The 19,479-nt window shown below is 48.7% G+C and overlaps 1 long non-coding RNA gene across 1 annotated transcript in view; it reads right to left on the reverse strand.

The window, feature by feature from the left end:
• The window catches only part of LOC144606679 (uncharacterized), a 42,467-nt gene extending 32,229 nt beyond the window's left edge, over positions 1-10,238 (reverse strand). The window contains exons 1-2 of the long non-coding RNA XR_013548971.1: positions 9,788-10,238; positions 9,468-9,558 (exon numbers count right to left, since the gene is read on the reverse strand). This is a non-coding gene — a long non-coding RNA (uncharacterized LOC144606679). The remainder of the gene's footprint in view (positions 1-9,467; positions 9,559-9,787) is intronic.
• Positions 10,239-19,479: the final 9,241 nt, after the last annotated feature.

A 19,479-nucleotide genomic window follows, 5' to 3' on the forward strand; every position in this document is an offset into this window, starting at 1 on the left:
GTCGTCAGACTAGTTTCACTGTCCGTATAACTCTTTATCACCTAGCCCACAGCCAACAATGCACCATTGTGGGCTCCATCTTCCCTTGATCATCGTTGCTTTTTGCATATCGTTCATTCGCTTTTCATGCATACTTTCTATATCTCTCGTTTCCATCTTACCCTACACTCAGTCTGAAGAAGGGTCCCGACTATAAACGTCACCTATTCATTTTCTGCAGAGATGCTGCCTGAGCCGCTGAGTTACTCCAGATCTTTGTGCCTGTCTTCGGGAGGAGAAAATAACAACCCACTAGAGGAACCCAGACGGTCTAGCAGCATCTGTGGAGGCCGAGGGATGGTTAACATTGTGGGCCGTGACCCGACAGCACAGCTGAGGGTGGTAGAGAGAAGAGGCCCAATGTGGAGCGGTCAGAGGGAGGCAGTGTGAGGCTACAGCTGGGAGGTGCGAGGGGAGCCAGGTGAGGTGGGGCATGAAGGGCAAAGAGATCGGTGGGGGAGACAGTCGGGGGGAAGGCAAGGAGCGGGCAGATACTTGGGGGGTGGGCAAGGAGGGGGGAGATAGAATCTTGGGGGGAGGGCAAGGTGGGTGAGATGGAGTGTGGTGGGGTGGGCAAGGGAGGGTGATGGAGTCTGGTGGGAATGGGCAAGGGGGGGAGATGGGGTCTGGTGGGAATGGGCAAGGGGGGGAGATGGGGTCTGGTGGGAATGGGCAAGGGGGGGTGATGGGGTCTGATGGGAATGGGCAAGGGGGGGTGATGGGGTCTGATGGGGTGGGCAAGGGGGGGTGATGGGGTCTGGTGGGAATGGGCAAGGGGGGGTGATGGGGTCTGATGGGGTGGGCAAGGGGGGGTGATGGGGTCTGGTGGGGTGGGCAAGTGGGGGTGATGGGGTCTGGTGGGGTGGGCAAGGGGGGTGATGGGGTCTGGTGGGAATGGGCAAAGGGGGGTGATGGGGTCTGGTGAGTGAGGGGTGGAGAAAGGTAAGGGGGAAAAAAGTCCAATGGCCAGATGATGTGCAAGGGGGAATGCGAAGAGGGAGTGGACCCAGCTGGGGGGTGTGAGGGTGATGGGCATTTTAAATGGAAACGTAAACAACAGGAGAAACCCTGGAGGAGTGGGGAAGGGGCACAGGGGGAGAGGGTCACCTGAAATGGCAACGTTCAATGTCCATTGGATTGTAGGCTACCCAGGTGTGAGGTGGGGTGTTGTTCTTGTAGTATGTAGCTGGATTAACTCAGCAGGTCAGGCAGCATCTGTGGATGACATGTACAGGCAACGTGTCGGATTGTGTCGGGACTGAAGAAAGGCTCCAACTAGAAACGTTGCCGATCTATATCCTCCAGAGATGCCGATTGACCTGCTGAGTTACTCCAACACTTTGTGTCTTTATTTGTAAAGCAGCATCTGCAGTTCCTTGTGTCTACAGTTCCTGGCGTTTGATTTGCACCAAGATACAAGCAGCTGTCTGCACCACTGGTGGATTCCATGATGGCCCCATTGTAAACGTAGGTAGGCAGGCGAAGACAGCAGACCCATGGCAGTGGAGACAGCCAAGGACACATCCAGCCCCCTCCCCATTCCCACATTGTCTTCACAAGGTCATACGTGTCTCCTCCACCTGAAATATTGACACTCCTTCCCTTCCCACGGGACCTGCCTGACATCTACCGATCAGCCACAACATTATGACCTGATGAATCAAAACATTATGACCACCTGCCTAATATGCTGTTGGTCCTCCGTGTGCAGCCCCATATGCAGCAGGGTGCGATGCACTGTGTATTGTGACACATTCCTCCCGTGACCACCATTAACATTTTCTGTGACTTGTGCCACAGTCGACCTTCTGTCGGTTCGGACGACCTTCTGTCGGTTCGGACCAGACAGGATAGCCTTCGTTGCCCTCGTGCATCGATGAGCCTTGGGCGCCCAACACCCTGTCGCCGGTTTGTGGTTTGTCCCTCCTCGGACCACTGTCGGTAGGTACTTACCACTGCTGACCGGGAGCACCCCACAAGCCTTGCCGTTTCAAAGATGCTCTGACCCTGTCATCTGGCCATAACAATTTGGCCCTTGTCAAAGTCGCTCAGGTCTTTACTCCTGCCCATTTCTCCTGTATCCAACACATCAACTTCAAGAATTGACTGTTCACTTGCTGCCTAATATATCCTAACCCTTGACAGGTGCCATTGTAACAAGATAATCAATGTTGTGTAGAAAAATAACTGCAGATGCTGGTACAAGTCGAAGGTATCACAAAATGCTGGAGTAACTCAGCAGGTCAGGCAGCATCTAGGAGAGAAGGAGTGGGTGATGTTTCGTGTCAATGCTGCTGATCTGATAATGACCGACAGTGGTACTGAAAGGAAAGATGATGCTGTGTGATGTTGAGTCCTCCTGCCTGCAAGGCACTTGCACCCATTCCACAACCTCACCTCATTCACAAGCTGAAGATCATAGAAACATAGAAACAAAGAAAATAGGTGCAGGAGCAGGCCATTCGGCCCTTCGAGCCAGCACCAATAGTCGTTTGCCCCACCGCCATTCAATGTGATCATGGCTGATCATCCACCAGTATCCTGTTCCTGCCTTCTCCCCATACCCCTTGATTCTGTCAGCCCTGAGAGCTAAATCTAACTCTCTCTTGAAAACATCCAGTGAATTGGCCTCCACTGCCTTCTGTGACAGAGAATGCCACAGATTCACAACTCTCTGGGTGAAGAAGTTAATTTCTCTAGCACCTCCATGCAGCACACCCCTAACCCCATGATCCCTGTATGAGTGATTACAGGCAGCAGTGGATATGCAACGGAGTGGAGAACGTTTCATGGTATTGCTCGGGTCCACAGCCACAGCCACCCAGGTAGTGAGTTTACAGGCGATGTAGAGGTTGTTGTGGAAGTGGCGAGGGTCAGAGGGTTTACCAGGATGCTGCATGGATTGATGGGCTTTAGTTGTGGAGAGAGATTGGTAGTCCGGGCTTGTGTAGGAAGGAACTGCAGATGCTGGTTTAAGCCAAAGGTGGACACCAAAACCTGTGGTAACTCAGCGGGTCAGGCAGCATCTCTGGAGAAAAGGAATAGGTGATGTTTCGGGTTGTCTGGGGAGAGGTCTTGTTTTCCCTGGGGTTAAGGCAAATCAGGGGTGAACTGATAAGAGACATAGATAATTTAGTTTAGTTTCAAGATGCGGTGCGGAAACAGGCCCTTCGGTCCACCAAGTCCATGCTGCCCAGTGATCCCCACACACTAACACTATCCTACACACTGGGGACAATTTATAATTCTTACCAAGGCCAATTAACCTGCAAACCTGTATGTCTTTGGAATGTGGGAGGAAACCAGAGCAAGTGGAGAAAATAGAGAGGAGAGGTTTTGGGTCTGAAGGAGGGTCCCGACCTGAAACATCACCCATCCCTTTTTCTCCAGAGATGCTGCCAGCACTGATTTACTCCAGCACTCTGTGCCTACCTTACCTGGTCAATGTGCTCACTGTGTTCTGAATATCAGAATTGTTTATAAGAAGTTTTAATAAAATCTCTTGAATGTTTTCCAGCCAGAGAGAGTAGAGTCATAGTCAAAGAGACACACAGGAACGTCTCCTTTCTGTGGAAAGACAGGTATTTCACATGATGTAGGCAGAGGCGATGACTTTAGTTCCTCTTTCCCCCTGCTGACTTATGCAGTATGGTTTCAGATTTCTCCTCTCCCCATAATCACAAGGCCAGCACATCTCGTGCAAGGAGGCAGTCTCACCGCGTACCCACACCTTGTGACTTTACACCAAACGTAGAAAATAAAATACACAACAGCGCAGCACGGGAACAGGCCCTTCAGCCCACAATGTCCGTGCCAACATGATCCCACGTTAAACTGATCTCATCTGCCTACACGTGATCCATATCCCTCCACTCCCTGCGTATTCATGTATCTATCTGGAAGCCTTTTAAATGCTGACACCATTTCTGCCTCCAACACCACCCCTCACATAAACCCTGCTGGCTTTAACATGCACTGTACGCTATTCATTTTATCATGTATCCGTACACTGTAAATGGCTCGATTGTAATCATGTATTGTATTTCCGCTGACTGGTTAACACGCAACAAAAGCTCTTCACTGTTCCTTGGCAAACGTGGCAATAAACTAACTGAAGCAGTGCTTTCCAGCCACCTGCCACTCTGTGTAGAGAAACTTGTCCAACACATCACCTTTCAACTGTGCTCCTCGCACCTTAAATCTTTCCCTCGGGTCTTTAACAATTTCACCCTTGAGAAACGGTTCTGGTTGTGTAGTCTATCTTTAGTTTAGTTTAGTTTTGTTTATTGCCACATGTATCGAGGTACAGTGAAAAGCTTTTTAGGTTGCACGCTATCCAGTCAGCAGAATGACTATCCAGATGCCCCCCAGCTTACGATGCTTCCACTTGGCGATGGTGCAAACGGCGGTTGCCCGTGGCGAGCCGTACCTCACTCCGGCCACGTGATCGCGTGCGTTAAATGCATTTCGACGTACGATATTTTCGGTTTGCGATGGGTTTCTCGGAACGTAACCCCATCGTAAACTGAGGAGCACCTACATGTAAATTGTCCCAAGTGTGCAGGGAGTGGATGAGAAAGTGGGATAACATGGAACTAGTGCAAACGGGTAATCGATGGTCGGCGGGGACTCAGTGGGCCGAAGGGCCTGTTTCCGTGCTGTAGCTTGCAAACAATCAATCGAGCCATTCAGTGTAAAGATGCAGGATAAAGGGAATAATGTATGAACGAGATTACGAAGAGGATTGTTATGGCAAGTAAGAAATGCTGCTATTGGAGTGGAGGTTTGAAAGAGTGGAGTGACTGTAACGAGTGATGCAGACCCACTCCTGGGGCCAGCATGTAGAGTCGCCTGGCTCGGGCGCCATCTTGCATTTATCTAAGCCTCTCATCATTTATATACTTTTTTTAACTCAAACTCTGAAGATTCAGAGAAAACATTGCACATCTGATAAGAGGCGCAGCGGTAGAGTTGCTGCCTTACAGCACCAGAGACCTGGGTTCGATTGTGACTACGGGTGCTGTCTGTACAGAGTTTGTACGTTCTCCGCGTGACCTACGTGGGTTTTCTCAGGGTGCTCTGGTTTCTTCCCAATCTCCAAAGACATGCAGGTCTGTAGGCTAATTGGCTTGGTATAAATGTAAATTGTCCCTCGTGCATGTAGGATAGCGTTAGTGTGCGGGGATCGCTGGTCGGTGCGGACTCGATGGTCTGAAGGGCCTGTTTCCACGCTGTATCTCTCAACCAAACTAAACTCAATCATGACTCTTTGAACCAAAGGGAGGATCTGGCATGAGTTTGCCACAAAACCAATGTTTTTCAGAACAATTGCTTGAAAAAAACTGGATGAGAAAATGGAGAAGTGAAAGGGGAATTAATTGTTTTACAACCAACTCACAATCTCTGGCAAACTCCGTTGTCACACTAACAGTGAACATTGTGCAAACCATTTTATAAAGTCATGCTTTACTGAATTAAAATTAAAATAATTCACAAATGGGATTCTCACAGTGAACAAAGCTTCTTTAACTAGACAGAGACATTCACAGTGAAGAGAATGGGGCTTAAACTCATAAGATGATGATGGCATCTTATGGATCAAGCTGCCAGAGGAGGTAGTTGAGGTGTGTAGTATATCGGGTCGCCAACTGTCCCGTATTAGCCGGGACATCCCGTATTTTGGGCTAAATTAGTTTGTCCCGTACGGGACCGCCCTTGTCCTGTATTAGTAGGGTTGCCAACTTCCTCACTCCCAAATAAGGGACATAGGGCAACCGCCATTGGTGGAGCGGGAGCACGTGGCCACTGGCTGGGTGAGGTCACATGGGGCACGGGGCAGTGACGTCACCTTGTCCCGTATATTGGGGGGTGAGAAAGTTGGCAACTCTAATAGTACAACAACCTTTCAAAGTCACTTGTCCAGGTACATGGATGACAAATGTTTCGAGGGATATGGGCCAAATGCAGCCAAATGGGACTCGCTTAGTCGGCATGGATGTTGGGCCGAAGGGCCTGTATCTGAGCTGCATGACTCTATGACTCCATCATTCTGTGACTCTCAAAAGTGAGGTCAGGAGATAATGATAGAAGATGAATGAATTGTGAAGCCAGAGGAAGGAACACAGGTGGAAGGGGATGGAGTAATTTGGCCCATATCCACCTAGACCTATCCTATCCAAGTACCTATCTAAATGTTTTTTAAACATCGCAATAGTACCTGTCTCAACTACCTCATCTGGCAGCTCGTTCCATACACCCACCATCATCTGTGTTAAAAAAAAGCCCATCAGGTTCCTTTGAAATCTTTCCCCCTTCACCTATGTGGTTTGGTTCTTGATTCCCCTGCGCTGGGTTACAAGACTCTACGCATGTAACCAATCTATTCCTCTTATGATCTGATACACCTCTATAAGGTTGGGGTGTCATTTCTACTTTATATATAATTTAGGACATTGTTTGTTGCCTGAGTCTATGTGCCTGTGATGCTTGCTCAAATGTGGGAACATGCAAGCATCTCGCGTAATCCGGCTTCAATGCGTGTGAGACAAATGTTGTTTGCCTTGAACATGTTATGCAGAAAGATGTTTTATCTTTACTGCAGCAAAACTGCCAGATCTCAATGCAGAGATAGTGCCGGCAGCAGGAAATTGCAAAACCCCCTTCTGAAAACCACAGTCTGTTGAAAACCACAGTCTGTTATTATGCAAAGCAAAGTGCTGGAGTAGCTCGGTGAGGCACACAGCATCATGGAGGGATTGGCCAGGCAACGTTTCAAGTCGGGGCCTTCCTTCTGACTGAAAGTAGTAGAGGGGAGGAAGCTGGAAGGACCCAACTCAAAACATCACCCATCTGCTTCCCTCACTGGAGTTACTCCAGTGCTTTGCTCAAAGTTCCAGCATTTGCAGTTCATTGTATCTTTACATCAGGTATTATGTGTTAGTTTAGTTTTGTTTAGTTTAGAGAAACATCCTGAAACAGGCCTGTCGGCCCACCGGGTCCGCAACGACCAGCGATCCCCGCACATTAACACCACCCTACACACACCAGGGACAATGTTTACAGTTATGCCAAGCCAATTAATCTGCAAACCTGTATGTTTTTGGACTGTGGGAGGAAACCGGAGCACCCAGAGAAAACCCACACCATAGTCAGGATGGAATCCAGGTCTCTGGCGCTGTGAGGCAGCAACTCTAACGCTGCGCCACCGTGCCACACACTGTATGGTGATAACACATCCTGCCTGAGGGCTGCTCCAATCCCCAACACCAGCAGACAGGCCAGGAGCAGCAGGAGCAGCACTCCGGGCTGGGCTGAGGCCAGGGCCGTTTTTACAGCATTATGGGCCCCCGGGCAAAGTAGTGTACTGGGGCCCCTACCGTTACTCTCCCCCACCCCCCTTTCCCTACCAGTCCCCCCCTGTTGTGCCGGCGAAAAGCACTTACCGAAAAGCACTTAGCGATGGACTTAGGGTGCTACATTGTTGCGAAAAGCACTTACAGATGCTGTGAGAAGCACTTAGGGACCGAAAATGTTGCGAAAAAAGCACTTATTGAACCTACATTTTTAAAGTAGTATTTATTTATTGCAAGTCACTTAACATACACAGATCAGCATGGGGCCCCTATGCTCGTGGGGCCCCGGGCAAGTGCCCATCAGGCCCATGCGTTAAAACAGCCCTGGCTGAGGGCACGGCCAGTAGAAGCAGCGCCGTCCCAATGAGCTGGATCAACCCCACCGCACCCCGGCCCCCCCACTCCCCGGGAACCAATGCAGGGGAGCAGAGGGAGAAAGAGGGAGAAAATGAAGGAAAGATAGACAGAAAGAAGGAAAGAGAGAGGTAGAGAGAGGTAGAGAGAGGGGAAGGAAGAGAGAGAGAGAGAGAGAGAGAGAGAGAGAGAGAGAGAGAGAGAGAGAGAGAGAGAGAGAGAGAGAGAGAGAGAGAGAGAGAGAGAGAGAGAGAGAGAGAGAGAGAGAGAGAGAGAGAGAGAGAGAGAGAGAGAGAGAGAGAGAGAGAGAGAGAGAGAGAGAGAGAGAGAGAGAGAGAGAGAGAGAGAGAGAGAGAAAGAGAGAAAGAAAGGGAGAAAGAAAGAAAGAGAGAAAGAAAGAAAGAAAGAAAGAAAGAAAGAAAGAAAGAAAGAAAGAAAGAAAGAAAGAAAGAGAGAGCAAGCAAGCTGAAGACCACCTACTGACTGCCTATTTTCATGGGCTTGGTGGTAGCTTGAGACTGCCAGCACCTCTTGAGGAGAGAGTGAGCTGCCGGGACAAGTACAAGACAGCCAGCGCCTCGTCACTGACTCACGGACCCGCTCCTTCTTGTCACCATAGTCTGTCATTTGAGATCAACCCTATTGTGTGAGTCCACAGAATAATGAACTGGGCGGCAGAGACTCGGGTTCAATCCTGACTATGGGTGCTGTCTGTACGGAGTTTGTACGTTCTCCCTGTGACCTGTGTGGGTTTTCTCCGGGTGCTCCGGTTTCCTCCCACACTCCAAAGACGCACAGGTTTGTACGTTAATTGGCTTGGTATTAGTGTAAATTGTTCCTAGTGTGTGTAGGGTAGTGTGAGTGTGCGGGGATCGCTGGTCAGCATGGACTCGGTGGGCCGAAGGGCCTGTTTCTACACTGTATCTCGAAACTAAATTCAACTAAACTAAACTGAACTTCATACGAATAATGTCAGTGTAATCACTGCTGATCTGCTGGCAGCCCTGACGCCACTGAATATCAGGTGAAAATTTGTTCTGGAGCAAAATAATGTGTTTTGTCATTGCATTCTTTTTTCCTGATCATAGCACCCATTGCAAGCTGGGACATCTGCACTAAACTCACCTGGCGGACAGCCAAACAGCCCCAGTACGTCAGAGAATTCCACACACTCTTGGCCACATTGCCAATGTAAATTGCCCTAAGTATTTAGGGAGTAAGTGGAATAACACAGTTTAGTTTTGGAAAGAAATCTGCAGATGCTGGTTTAAATCGAAGGTCGGCACAAAATGCTGGAGTAACTCAGCGGGACAGGCAGCATCTCTGGAGAGAAGGAATGGGTGACGTTTCAGGACATGTCCCGCCCCATACCCTGACATCAGTCTGAAGAAGGGTCTCGACCCGAAACGTCACCCATTCCTTCTTTCCAGAGATGCTGCCTGACCCGTTGAGTTACTCCAGCATTTTGTGTCTACCCACAGTTTAGCTTAGTTTAGTTTATTGTCATGTGTACTGAAGTACAGTGAAACGATTTTTGTGGCGTGCTAAACAGTCAGCGGAAAGACAATATATGATTACAATCAAGTCGCCCACAGTGGATAGATACATGAGAAAGGGAATAACGTTTAGTGCAAGATAAAATCCAGTAAAGTCCGATTAAAGAATAAGTCCAAGGATCTCTGATGAACTGTTCTCTAGTTGTTGAGAGGATGGTTCAGTTACCTGACAACAGCTGGGAAGAAACTGTCCCTGAATCTGGAGGAGTGGTGTCGACGTGTACTCGCTGGGTCGGTGGTCTATTTTCATGCTGTATCTTTTAAAAACACAATAAAAAGAACACATGAGAAAGAATTGTAATCTGCACATCCATGCACATTGGTCCCCTGGAATCCCAAGGTTTTTAGTTTAGTTTAGTGATACAGCACTGAAACAGGCCCTTCAGCCCGAGTCCACACCGACCAGCAATCTCTGCACACTTACACTATCCTACACACACTAGGGACAATTATTTTTACATTTACCAAGCCAATTAACGTACAGACCTGTGCGTCTTTGGAGTGTGGGAGGAAACCGAAGATCTCGGAGAAAACCCACGGGAGAACAACCAAACTCCGTACAGACAGCACCCTGTCTCTGGCGTGGGTCTCTGGCGCGGGTCTGTGGCGTGGGTCTGTGGCGTGGGTCTGTGGCGTGGGTCTCTGGCACGGATCTGTGGCGTGGGTCTGTGGCGCGGGTCTGTGGCGTGGGACTGTGGCGTGGGTCTCTGGCACGGATCTGTGGCGTGGGTCTGTGGCGTGGGTCTCTGGCGTGGGTCTGTGGCGTGGGTCTGTGGCGTGGGTCTGGCGTGGGTCTGTGGCGTGGGTCTGGCGTGGGTCTCCAGCGCGGGTCTGTGGCGTTGGTCTCCAGCGCGGGTCTGTGGCGTGGGTCTGTGGCGTGGGTCTGTGGCGTGGGTCTGGCGTGGGTCTGTGGCGTGGGTCTGTGGCGTGGGTCTGTGGCGTGGGTCTGTGGCGTGGGTCTGGCGTGGGTCTGGCGTGGGTCTGTGGCGTGGGTCTGTGGCGTGGGTTTGGCGTGGGTCTCCAGCGCGGGTCTGTGGCGTTGGTCTCCAGCGCGGGTCTGTGGCGTGGGTCTCCAGCGTGGGTCTGGGCGTGGGTCTGGCGCGGGTCTCCAGCACGGGTCTGTGGCGTGGGTCTGGCGCGGGTCTCCAGCGCGGGTCTGTGGCGTGGGTCTGGCGCGGGTCTGTGGCGTGGGTCTCCAGCGCGGGTCTGTGGCGTGGGTCTGGCGTGGGTCTGTCGTGGGTCTGGCGTGGGTCTCCAGCGCGGGTCTGTGGCGTTGGTCTCCAGCGCGGGTCTGTGGCGTGGGTCTGGCGCGGGTCTCCGGTGCGGATCTCTGCTGCTGCACCAACATGCCGTACCAAAACAACTGCAAAACAATTGTGAATGTCGTTGAACGGTAGAATTCAACCATGTTAGGATGTTATCAACTGCTACTTTATTCTTGATCTTTGCTCAGAATGTGCTATTAAATATTGTGTTCCTACTTGTTACCCATTGTCCTGTTCTTTTAGCTCTGAGGTATTACGTGCACCAAACAGCGACTTACCCTGACTGACTGGTGATATTCCAGTTACTCTGCTAGTTTTTACTGTTCTCCAGTCCGAGCTGTTTTCAGGGTACACCTACTGTACACAGACTGTTCTCCAGTCCGAGCTGTTTTCAGGGTACACCTTCTGTACGCAGACTGTTCTCCAGTCCGAGCTGTTTTCAGGGTACACCTTCTGTACACAGACTGTTCTCCAGTCCGAGCTGTTTTCAGGGTACACCTACTGTACACAGACTGTTGTTTGGTTAGCAAGATAACATTTGCATGCAATAATGCTTTCTGGGAACTTTCTATTTGACTGGAACAGCAGGTGTTTCAGGTCTTATTGAAGGTGCAGTAAAAGAGTTAGAATTGATGTGACTAAAAAATAGGCTAAATCTGATTCCTTACCTCAGATAGACAAAAAATGCTGGAGTAACTCAGCGGGTCAGGCAGCATCTGTGGAGAACATGGATAGGTGACGTTTCACAGAGTGCTGGAGTAACTCAGCGGGTCAGGCAGCATCTGTGGAGAAAAAGGATGGGTGACGTTTCGCATCGGAACCCATTCTTCAGACTGAACGTAGAGGGGAGGGAACTAGAGGTAAGAAAAGGCCGGAACAAATGAGGGGCGGCAACAGATGACCAAGTGAAAGTGGAGCCCACAATGGCCCATTGTTGGCTGGGGAAGAGGTGATAATGAAGGGATACAGGGATGCGAACAGTGGAACTGGCAGGATGATGAGAGTGGGGGAGAGGAGAAGAAAGGGAATGCAGGGGTTACTGGCAGGATGATGAGAGTGGGGGAGAGAAGAGGGAACGCAGGGGTTACGTGAAATGAGAGGAATCAACGTTCATACCACTGGGTGTGAGCTGCCCAAGCAAAATACCAGGTGCTGTCCCTCCAATTTGCATGTGGCCTCACTCTGACAATGGAGGAGACCTAGGCCAGAAAGGTCACTGTTCAAATATGTTAAATACATCTGCTGCATAATCCACATGCACACTTAAATGGCACTAAGTACATTGTCAGACACCACAGAGTCATAGAGTGACACAGCGTGGAACAGGCCCTGCAGCCCAACCTGCCCACACCTGACCAACAATGTCCCAGCTACACGTGTCCCACCCGCCTGCATTTGGTCCATATCCCTCCAAACCTGTCCTATCCATGTACCCGTCTAACTGTTTCTTAAACGTTGGGATAGTCCCAGCCTCAACTACCTCCTCTGGCAGCTTGTTCCATACACCCACCACCCTTTGTGTGGAAAAGGTCAGTATGGGGATGGGAGGGGGGGTTAAAATGTTTGGCAACCGGGAGATTGCATGGGCCAAGGCAGACTGAACATAACACAAAGTGCTGGAGTAACTCAGCAGGTCAGTCAGCATCTACACTATGTGTAGTTTATATCTTCGGTATAAAGCAGTTCCTTGCTGGACAGATTCCTTGCCTTGCTGGGCACTGCATGTGTGAGACTATCATTGAGGATGCACTCTCTGCAATATCCTTTAAGATGGAACACCTGCTGGTTGGAAGTTAATGAGTCTCTTCTGGTTTACAACAAACTAACAAATGATTTTTGAATGTCCCAGATTCACACCAATTTGATTTGGTTTATTCGGGGGCAGTCACTGGCTAGTGTCACACACCATGAAGGCCATCGTCAAAGATGGATCTACCACAAATCTCCTTTGACCCCACAAGTAAAAGGAAAAGAGATAAGGACTTTACCAGCTTTGCAACAAAATGGCCGTTCTATAAAAGATGCAGAGTGACTACAGCGGAAAATGAACCAAATCAAACCAGTCTGAAGAAGGATCACGATTCAAAACGTCACCCATCCTTTTTCTCCAGTGATGCTGTCTGACCCGCTGAGTTACTTCAGCATTTTGTGACTATCTTTGATATAATCCTGCCTCTGCAGCCGTGGTTGTCTGTCGAGCTGATCTCTACCGCACTGAGGCCAGGTGACGACTCTCAGACACCTCCTCCTACTTATTGTTGGACCACGATCCTTCAGATGAGCACCAGGTTTTCACTCACACACCATTACTGATTTTAGCACTTCTGTCTGTATGCCTTCCACAGCCTCCAATCTTATCGTTCCCCAGCCCTGCACAGCCTGGTTTTACCCTCTCCCCAAAATCCACAAACGCAACTGCCCTGGCAGACCCATTGTTTCTGTCTGCTCCTGTCCCACGGAAATGATTCCCACGTACCTCGACTCCATCCTATCCCCCCTGGTCCTGTCCCTTCCAACCTCTGTCCAAGACACCTCACATGCCCTTCGTCTCTTCAATGACTTCCACTTTCTGAGCCCCCACTCCATCATCTTTACTGTGGATGTACAGTCACTCTATCCAAGGACCCCAAGTCTTTTTAGTTGGGGCAGAAGTTCACTTGCACCTCATCTACTGAATCCACTGTTCCAGGTGTGGACTCAGTCTCGGCGATCGTTTCGCTGAACGCCTCCACTCAGTCCGCCTAAACCTACCTGAACTCCCAGTTGCTAAACAATTTAACTCCCCCTCCCATTCCCACACTGACCTTTCTGTCTTGGGCCTCCTCCATTGTCAGAGTGAGGCCCAACATAAATAGTAAATAGGAGGAACAGCACCTTATATTTCACTTGGGCAGCTTACACCCCAACGGTATGAATATTGACTTATCTAACTTCAAGTAACCCTTCCTATCCCTCTCTCACCATTCCTTTCCCTTCCCATTTTTTCCTCTGCTTACATTGTATCTCTGTTTGTTTTGTTGTCACCTTCCTCTAGCTAACAATGGTCTATTCTACATTTTCCTAGAGCTGCATCTCTTTTGATCTCTTACACTTCCTTATCTCTGTAATTCCCTCTCCCCTGATGCTCAGTCTGAAGAAGGGTTTCAACCTGAAACGTCATCTATTCCTTCTATCCCGAGATGCTGCCTGTCCCGTTGAGTTACTCCAGTATTTTGTGCCTATCTTCGATGTAAACCTGCATCTGCAGTTCCTTCCCACACAAATCAAACTAGTGTGAATCTGGGATATTAAAAAAAATATTAGTTCAGTTTGTCGTAAGCCAGAAGGGACGCATTAACTTCCAACTAGAACATCCTTCCTTAAAGTATATGGCACATTGTGTTGAAAAGGACTAATTGTCGATGGTCTATTTGGTTCCCACACCACCCTCACCTGTGTTCAGGAATGTGATTTCATCGCAGTGTCATAGAGTCATAGAGTGATACAGCGCGGAAACAGGCCCTTCGGCTCAACTTGCTCACACTGGCCAACATGTCCCAGCTACACTAGTCCCACCTGCCCGCGCTTGGTCCATATCTCTCCAAACCTGTCCTATCCATGTACCTGTCTAACTGTTTCTTAAATGTTGGGATAGTCCCTGCCACAACTACCTCCTCTGGCAGCTTGTTCCATACACCCACCAGCCCTTTGGGTGAAAAAGTCACCCCTCAGATTCCTATTCAATCTTTTCACCTTAAACCTATGTCCTCTGGTCCATTGTTGTGACTGGAAATGTGTGACACATTAGAGGCAATTTTCATTTGTGGTTATCCCAAAGGGATAGCCAACTGGCTGAGGAATGTATTCCAGCACTGCTGCAAGCAAGAATTTCATTGTTCTGTTTGTTGGTACCCGTGACAATTAAACGCTCTAGACTCTTGACTGAGAAGAGAACTTGCCTGCCTCTAGATGACTCTAATGCCACACAGGATAATTAATACTCAGTTCACTTCAGTTCAGTTTAGTTTAGTTTATTGTCACGTGTACCGAGGAACAGTGAAAATATTTTGTTGCGTGTTAACCAGTCAGCGGAAAGACAAAACATGATTACACTTGAGCCAATTACAGTGTACAGATAAATGATCAGGCAATAACGTTTATTGTAAGGTATAGCCAATAAAGTCTGGTCAAAGATAGTCTTCGATACATCAATGAGGTAGATAGTTCAGCACTGCTCCCTGGTTGTGGTAGGATGGTTCAGTTGCCCGATAATAGCCGGGAAGAAACTGTCCCTGAATCTGGAGGTGTGCGTTTTCACACTTCTCTATCTTTTTGCCTGACGGGAGAGGGGAGAAGAGGGAGTGACCAGGGTGAGACTTGTCCTTGATGATGCTGCTGGCCTTGCCGAGGCAGCGTGAGGTGCCAGTCAATGGAAGGGAGGTTGGTTTGTGTTTGTGTGATGGTCTGGGCTGCATTCACAATTTGCTGCAATTTTTTTGCGGTCTTGGATGGAACTGTGCCTGATGCCCCACACAATGCCCCTGATGTGGAAAATAAAGCAGTCAGCTCCACAGCAATGTAAGAAACAACAGCACAGTTTAACAGCACCAGGAACGATGAAGAAACCAGACTCATCACATGCCCTGAAAATCAATGAAACAATTCTTTCCAAAGATCAAATGGATGCAACCTTTCATTTGAGATTCCTTTATTTCACCAGTGCTGCACGATGGGGAACCATGAGGCAATGTTAGAAGCTGTCATTTGTACTTAGTTGCTGAATCATTGTGATATGCAATCAGCTGTCCCTGATGCTATTAGCTGTTCTTGATTCATTAAGAACGCAAAATAGTGCATCTGAATTAATGTAGCTCTTGGGGCTAATGGAATCAAGGGATATGGGGTGAAAGCAGGAACGGGGTACTGATTTTGGATGATCAGCCATGATTATATTGAATGGTGGTGCTGGATCAAATGGTCGAATGGCCTACTCCTGCCAAAACCTATTTTTTATGTTTCAATGTTTTTATGTTTCTAATGTTGCATAGCAAAAGAATGGTAAAGTTAACTGAAGACAGGCACAAAATGCTGGAATAACTCAGCAGGTCAGTCAGCTTCTCTGGAGAGAAGGAATGGGTGATGTTTCAGGTCGAGACCCTTCTTCAGACAGATTAAGTTAACTGATTTTGTATTGCAGGCTAGACTGAGTTCCCTAATTTTATAACATCATTATTTTTGTTTTGTACGTCAAAACCTATTTATGTAGATTGCCAGGTTGGACTGTTCTACTGTTCTACTTCGATCTCTGGATGTGAGTTGACATTGCCAGTGCTCTATATACGGCCCCAACCCCTGGTAACAGGGTTAAGGATCCATCCATGGCAATGCTGCTGCTGGGGCAGGTATCAGGTTGGGCTCAGGGTTGGGGTCAAGGTTGGGATCAAGGTCACAGTGGAGATCAGGCTTGGGTTATCAGGTATTGGCAGTGGATCATAATGCCCTCTGGTGCTCAATGACCTCCTGCTGGAGGGACCTTCTCACCATGTACTGCCACTTTGGTCTGGCCCACGGTCTCATTACCCTCGTCCAAATCTACTCACCTTTCCCCTTGCCTTCCTGGAGATTTGTAGATGTGAGTCAGTCTGGGTCCGCCCCAGTGTTTGAGCCTGTGCTGGGTTGAGTCCGCTACGCTCTTGCATCTGTTACACTTCACTCCATTTCTTCTCTACCCTCTTCCTACGCTCGGTTGACCAATTTATATTTGTTTCTAGGCCCATGATCTCGAGGGACTGGATCCCATGCTGCTGGAAGTGTCTGCTAATGGGTATGGACTGGTCTCCTCTTGTGATGTTGCTAGGGTTGCCAACTTCCTCACTCCCAAATGCGGGACACAATGACGTCATCGCCCCGTGCCCCACGTGACCTCACCCAGCCAGCGGCCACGTGCTCCCGCTCTAGCAGGGCGGCCACCATTGGTGGAGCGGGAGCACGTGGCCACTGGCTGGGTAAGGTCAAGTGGGGTGCGGGACGGTGATGTCACCCTTTGTCTCTTATTTGGGAATGAGGGAGTTGGCAACCCTACTAATACGGGACAAGGGCGGTCCCGTACGGGACAAACTAATTTAGTCAAAAATACGGGATGTCCCGGCTAATACGGGACGGTTGGCAACCCTAGATTGCCATCCGGAATCTTGGAATCATCCTTGATCAAACCCTCTCCTTCGACAAACACATCAAACACATCACAAAGACAGCCTTCTTCCACCTCAAAAACATTGCCCGTCTCCGTCCATCCCTCTCCTCCACAGCTGCAGAAACCCTCATCCACGCCTTCATCACCTCCCGTCTGGGCTACTGCAACAGCCTCCTCTATGGCGCACCCTCAAAAATCATCAATAAACTTCAATACATTCAAAACTCCGCTGCCCGTCTACTCACACATACCTCGATCCGTGACCATATCACCCCCGTCCTTTATAAACTCCACTGGCTCCCCATCCCCCAGAGAATCCAGTACAAAATCCTCCTCATAACATACAAAGCCCTCCATAACCTGGCCCCATCCTACCTGACCGACCTCCTCCACAGGCACACTCCCACCTGCACCCTCCGCTCTGCCGCTGCCAATCTCCTATCCCCCCACATCCGGACCAAACTCAGATCCTGGGGGGACAGGGCTTTCTCCATCGCTGCTCCCACCCTATGGAACTCACTACCCCAAACCGTTAGAGACTCCTCCACACTCACCACATTCAAAACATCACTGAAGTCTCACCTGTTCAGTACTGCCTTCAACCACTGAAGGTCACCTCACCTTCTGTCTCCTTTCTCTGTTCATTTATTTATTTACTTATTTATCTACTTATTTATCTATTTATTCATTTCCCTATGTTCTCAAAATCTCTGTAAAGCGTCTTTGAGTATATGAAAAGCGCTATATAAATAAAATGCATTATTATTATTATTATTATAGATGTTGCTGAGGTGCCCTGACACACTGGCTCTGAGGCTGTTACCTGGTTCGCCGATGTACAGTCAGTTATACTCCTTACATTTAATTGCATACACCACATTCTTTTGCTGACAAGCTATCCTCTGTGCTAGCTGGCCTCTCTTCCCTGTCACTCTGTTCTCTATGTTTTAGGGTATCACCAGGCAGGTGCAGCCCCACATTGCCAGCCCCTGCAGTTCATTCTGACATAATCAGGGTTGGGGTCAGGGTTGGTGTTGGGGGCAAAGGTCACCAATCATAACAAGGCAAGAGTGAGAAGCAGTGATCAACAGAAGCTGAACTGAGGTCAGCATTCATTCTGGAGCTGCCACCTCCCATCTCAATTGTGCTGCTGGGTTACCCCATGATTAGGGAAGGTCATCTTAATGCTTTTTAAAAGAAAGGGCTTCCAGCCCCTCCAAAGCAAGAGAATCATAAACGCGCAAGCAGACAACGTAGAGACAGAAGATCGACAATAAACAATAGGTGCAGGAGTAGGCCATTCAGCCCTTCGAGCCAGCACCGCCATTCAATGTGATCATGGCTGATCATCCACAATCAGTACCCCGTTCCTGCCTTCTCCCCATACCCATGACTCCGCTATCATTAAGAGCTCTATCTAACTCTCTTTCGAAAGCACCCAGAGAATCGACCTCCACTGCCTTCTGAGGCAGAGAATTCCACAAATTTACAACTCTCTGCGTGAAAAAGTTTTTCCTCATCTCCGTTCTAAATGGCCTACCCCTTTTTCTTAAACTGTGGCCCCTGGTTCTGGACTCCCCCAACATCGAGAACATGTTTCCTACCTCTAACGCTTCCAATCCCTTAATAATCTTATATGTTTCAACAAGATCTCCTCTCATCCCAGTTGCTCCAGTCTTTCAACATACGACAGTCCTGCCATCCCGGGAATTAACCTCGTGAACCTACGCTGCACTCTCTCAATAGTAAGAATGTCCTTCCTCAAATTTGGGGACCAAAACTGCACACAGTACTCCAGATGTGGTCTCACCAGGGCCCTGTACAACTGCAGAAGGACCTCTTTGCTCCTATACTCAACTCCTCTTGTTATAAAGGCCAACATGCCATTAGCTTTCTTCACTGCCTGCTGTACTTGCATGCTTACTTTCAGTGACTGATGAATTAGGACACCCAGATCTCGTTGTACTTCCAATTTTCTTAACTTGACACCATTCAGATAATAATCTGCCTTCCTGTTCTTACCACCAAAGTGGATAACCTCACATTTATCCACATTAAACTGCATTTGCCATGCATCCGCCCACTCACACAACCTGTCCAAGTCACCCTGCATCCTCCTCACAGTTCACACTGCCACCTAGCTTTGTGTCATCTGCAAATTTGCTAAAGTTACTTTAAATTCCTTCACCTAAATCATTAATGTATATTGTAAATAACTGCAGTCCCAGCACCGAGCCTTGCGGCACCCCACTAATCACTGCCTGCTATTCTGAAAGGGACCCGTTAATCCCTACTCTTTGTTTCCTGTCTGCCAACCAATTTTCTATCCATGTCAGCACCCTACCCCCAATACCATGTGCTCTAATCTTGCCCACTAATCTCCTATGTGGGACCTTATCAAAGGCTTTCCGAAAGTCCAGGTACTCTACATCCACTGGCTCTCCCTTATCCATTTTTTTAGCTACATCTTCAAAAAATTCCAGATTAGTCAAGCATGATTCATAAATCCATGCTGACTCGGACCGATCCTGTTACTGCTATCCAAATGTTCCACAATTTCTTCTTTTAGAATTGACTCCAGCATCTTCCCCACCACTGATGTCAGGCTAACTAGTTTATAATTCCGTTTTCTCTCTCCATCCTTTCTTAAAAATTGGGATAACATTAGCTACTCTCCAATCCACAGGAACTGATCATGAATCTATAGAACATTGGAAAATGATCACTAATGTGTCCATGAT

Source organism: Rhinoraja longicauda, chromosome 27, assembly GCF_053455715.1.
Source record: "Rhinoraja longicauda isolate Sanriku21f chromosome 27, sRhiLon1.1, whole genome shotgun sequence".
Lineage (NCBI taxonomy): Eukaryota > Metazoa > Chordata > Chondrichthyes > Rajiformes > Arhynchobatidae > Rhinoraja > Rhinoraja longicauda.